Source organism: Rosa chinensis, chromosome 3 (genome assembly GCF_002994745.2).
Source record: "Rosa chinensis cultivar Old Blush chromosome 3, RchiOBHm-V2, whole genome shotgun sequence".
Lineage (NCBI taxonomy): Eukaryota > Viridiplantae > Streptophyta > Magnoliopsida > Rosales > Rosaceae > Rosa > Rosa chinensis.
Window position 1 is genome coordinate 5,264,821 of NC_037090.1, and position 4,641 is coordinate 5,269,461.

The following is a 4,641-nucleotide window of genomic DNA, read 5'->3' on the forward strand; positions in this document are numbered from 1 at the left end:
CTATTCCTATTCCTAGTTTGATAAGGCACACTAAACTTGATTTTCCTTCAACAGTATGTACGTATGGTAGGAACAAAACAAATGGATGAACATAGAGTATCCAATACTAATTAACCTCTAAAGTACGTATGTAGTGTAGAGTGTAGGAAAACAAATGGATGAACATAAGAGTATCCAATACTAACCTCTAAAGTACGGAAGCAGCAGCTACCAATAATTCATTAATTTTTTTCCATGGTAGTTTATAGTTATGGTGGTGCTAAACTGCGCTATGCTCGTGGCATACGTATTCCCACAACCTTGCAATCAAAACCTTGTGGCATACGCAATTGGTTCTGATCTGTCGCATTCAAACCCTAAAGCCTAAAGAAAATCACCAGGTTCACTACCTATTGGTAATTCCACCACCCCGTACAGAGGATAGCTCAGAGAACACCAAGAACTGGGACAAGAGAAGTTTTAAGTTCTTCTTCAAGTTATTCAACTAACTACAGTTTTTAAGTATTTATGACAATCGCAGTATACATGAGTATCATAATCAGCTTCTCCGCTGAGGACTCCACCATGAATTGAAGCACCATAGGCCGCAACCTCATCAGGATTAAGTCCCTTCATTGGTTCCTTCCCATTAAACAAGTCCATCAACAACTGCTTCACCTTCGGAATTTTAGTGCTCCCTCCAACAAGCACAATCTCATGAATATCCTTTTTCTTCAATCCTGTATCTTGCAGAGTCTTTTCCACTATCCTCATGGTCTTGTTGAACAAGTCCATGTTCAATTCCTCAAACCTCTCCCTTGTCAAGGATTCCGAGAAATCTATACCATCGAAAGGAGACTCAATCCCCACAGAAAACTGGTGCGGGAAATACAAGGCTCTCTTGGCCCTCTCGCATTCCTTGTGAAGCTTCCAGATAGCCTTGTTGTCCTTGCTAATGTCTCTGTTGTACTGCTTCTTGATCAACTTAATAAGATACTCCATTACTCTGTGGTTGAAATCCTCTCCTCCCAAATGAGTGTCTCCACTCGTAGAGATCACCTCGATCACACCATCATCAATGGTCAAGATGCTAACATCAAATGTACCACCGCCAATATATATGTTCTTCTCCTCCTAATTCTTGTCAAGACCATAGGCAATGGCCGCGGCCTTGGGCTCATTAATTACTTGAACCACATTGAGCCCGGCAATTTTGCCTGCATCCTTAGTAGCCTGCCTTTGTGAATCATTGAAATAAGCTCCAAGAAGCAAAACAAACTCATTAAACCACTAAAGTATGACTACATATTTTGTAAATATATAGGAGACGGAAATAATCAGACATTACGCCTGGAACAGTTATGAGAGCGTCTTTGATCTTCTTCCCCAAATAAGCTAGCCTCAGCTGTTTCCTTCATCTTAGTCAATATCATAGCACTGATTTCCTCAGGGCTAAACACCTTGGTTTCACCTCTAAACTTCACCTGAATATAAGGCTTCCCATCTATGTTCACAACCTTATAAGGCAACAACTTAATCTCCCTTTGAACCTCCATATCATTAAATCTGCCACAAAACCAAACCATGCAAAAATTCAACTTCAGTTTACAATCCAAACTAAATGCAATTTTCAACGCACTTTTCGGTCTTGCTTTTGTACTTTTACACAACTCATGACTTATGAATAACTAAAAGAGTATTCTATGAGATAAATAAAGTCTTCAATTGAGTAAAATTTGTAACCATTCATTAAACCCTAAAAATGGTAAAGATGACATGTATAAATATAGGGAAAAATTCACCAACGGTGTCTGGACACTTAGGGGACTTTCAGAATGATACCTGAACTTACAAAGTTATCAATGTGATACCTGGACTCATTTTTTCTTATCAACATCGTACCTATGACCAATTTCCGTAACAGCTCCGTGACGGAAATTGGCCGTAGGTATCACATTGATACGAAAAAATGAGTCCAGGTATCACATTGATAACTTTGTAAGTTCAGGTATCATTCTGAAAGTCCCTAAGTGTCCAGACACCGTTGGTGAATTTTTCCCAATTTTGCACGTGAGTCACTTAATGAAGACAAAATGACCGATTTACCCTCAAATTCTTTCTTTCTTTTCTTTTCTTTTTTTCTTTATTCTTCTTTCTTTCTTTCTTTCTTTCTTTCTTTCTTTCTTCTTCTTCTTCTTCTTTTCTGGTTTCTTCTTCCCCTGATTTGAATCATCAAGATTCAAATCATCTTGCTCGTCCGATTCCCACCGCCGATCGCCGATCAAACACCGCCGCTGCGTCTCAATCCACCTTCATGCACCACAGATGTTTCTGGTTCCCCCAACTTCAAATCCTATAGCAAATTGAAATTGTGGATTGAGGGTTCACCGTTCACTCCGAGTTCATCCCCGCCGCCGCCACCAATGACTTGACCACCACCACTCTCGTTCTCTCCTCTGACCCCCTTTTATACACCATTGATCAGAAACTCAGACCCCACCAGCCCTGCACTCTCAAATCACAGCTCCAATCACACCCCTCCATCCTCTCCTTCTTCCCGACATGCAACACCACCTTCACACCATCCTCACCTGCAACTTCATCGGTTTAGCCGACAACTTCAGCCTCTAGCACAACTTCGATCAGAGGCAATTTTAGGCAGACAAAGATTAACAACTTCGGCCTCAACACCATCCTCACCTGCAGAAAATTCGAGCTGTTCTTATTCACCAGCTTCGCCACTCCGCTGCTACCCACCATTGTGCCTCGCCGATTAGTAAACAAAGGACTCGGAGCCTCCACCATCGAGAAATTAGGGCTCACGTTCTGCGTGTCCTGCGCGGCTAATCGACGACCTTGCTAGGCTGGTCGTATCCAAGTCGGTCCTACATGTCGTAGAATTGAATGGCGGTGTGGGCGACGAGCCTGATACTGCGATCCCTGGGGCCTTTGGTGGTGCAAACCTTGCTGTGGCTATCCTTCCGGCCGGTGGCCCTTAGAATGTGGCCTTGAGCCTCCACGATTTTGCTAGCGGTGGAGGAAGAAGCAGTCCTTATCCCCAAACCCAATCGAGAAGTAGCGGAGGATGACGTTGTTGTGCGGTGGTGGAGGTTGTTGTGGTCAAGTCATTGGCGACGGCGGCGGGGATGAACTCGGAATGTGCGGTGAAGCCTCAATGCACAATTTCAATTTGCTATAGGATTTGAAGTTGGGGGAACCAGAAACATCGGTGGTGCATGAAGGTGGATTGAGACGCAGCGGCGGTGGGAATCGGACAAGCAAGATGATTTGAATCTTGATGATTCAAATCAGGGGAAGAAGAAACCAGAAAAGAAGAAGAAGAAAGAAAGAAAGAAAGAAAGAAAGAAAGAAGAATAAAGAAAAAAATAAAAGAAAAGAAAGAAAGAATTTGAGGGTAAATCGATCATTTTGTCTTCATTAAGTGACTCACGTGCAAAATTGGAAAAAATTCACCAATGGTGTCTGGACACTTAAGGGACTTTCAGAATGATACCTGAACTTACAAAGTTATCAATGTGATACCTGGACTCATTTTTTGGTATCAATGTGATACCTACGGCCAATTTCCGTAACGGCTCAGCCAATTTCCGTCACGGAGCCGTTACGGAAATTGGTCATAGGTACGACATTGATACGAAAAAATGAGTTCAGGTATCACATTGATAACTTTGTAAGTTCAGGTATCATTCTGAAAGTCCCTTAAGTGTCCAGACACCGTTGGTGAATTTTTCCCATAAATATATACAAAAACACATCCAATATGATGAAGAAAAATTAGCTTACTCTCTCCCTATGAGCCGCTGGATATCAAAAAGGGTACGTTCTGGGTTAATATGCGCTTTATTCTTTCTGCATCTCCCACTAGAAGCTCGGTGTCAGTGAATGCAACCCAAGAGGGTGTGATTCTATCGCCTTGGCCGTTTATGTACACACCCACACATGAATAGGTGGTTCCGAGGCTGATTCCGATCACTGGCCAAGGATTAGATGAACCCTTTGCAGCTAATGCCATCCCACACAAGAAGTCTAGCCAAAAAAATAAAACCTTCAGTTTACTTAACATGAAATTGATATGTAAAAGATTAAATTTCAGCAAATTTGAACTTAATTTAGTAATACCTGAAACAAAGACGAGCAGAAATATCGATGACACCGCGCGCTTTGGTCTTCTTCACCTCCATTTTTTCCGATTTTTATGAAATTCTTGGCCTCCATTTTTTTCTTATTATTTTTTTTTTGCTTTCTGTCTTCGGATGTTCTTTCTTTTCTTTTGATTTCTCTAATCTCGATCGCTTGTTTTGGCAACGACCATGTGAATCAGGCTTTGCAGACTTCGTCTGTATTGGGCTGTGCCATGTGCCTTGTTAATTGATGGTACCCTTCAAAAAAAAAAAATGCTGGTGGCTTTATAAAAATCTTTTGCAGACAGTGATCCATCCAATTGGACTGCGCCACGTCATTGAAACATCCAATTTGACACGTCAATGAGCCTATGGGAATATGACATGTCAGCATTTCCTCGCAGGTGTAGAGGACATGCCGACTCAAACCCTAGAGGGATTATATTGCTATATAGAATTAAACTTGGATGGGCCGGTGTTCATTCGAAACCTGCCACATAATTTATTATTATTATTATTA

General features: G+C 41.7%; 1 pseudogene; it reads right to left on the reverse strand.

Moving 5' to 3' along the window:
* Positions 1–448: 448 nt before the first annotated feature.
* LOC112192171 lies at positions 449–4,355 on the reverse strand (annotated as a pseudogene).
* Between the last annotated feature and the right edge of the window lie 286 nt (positions 4,356–4,641).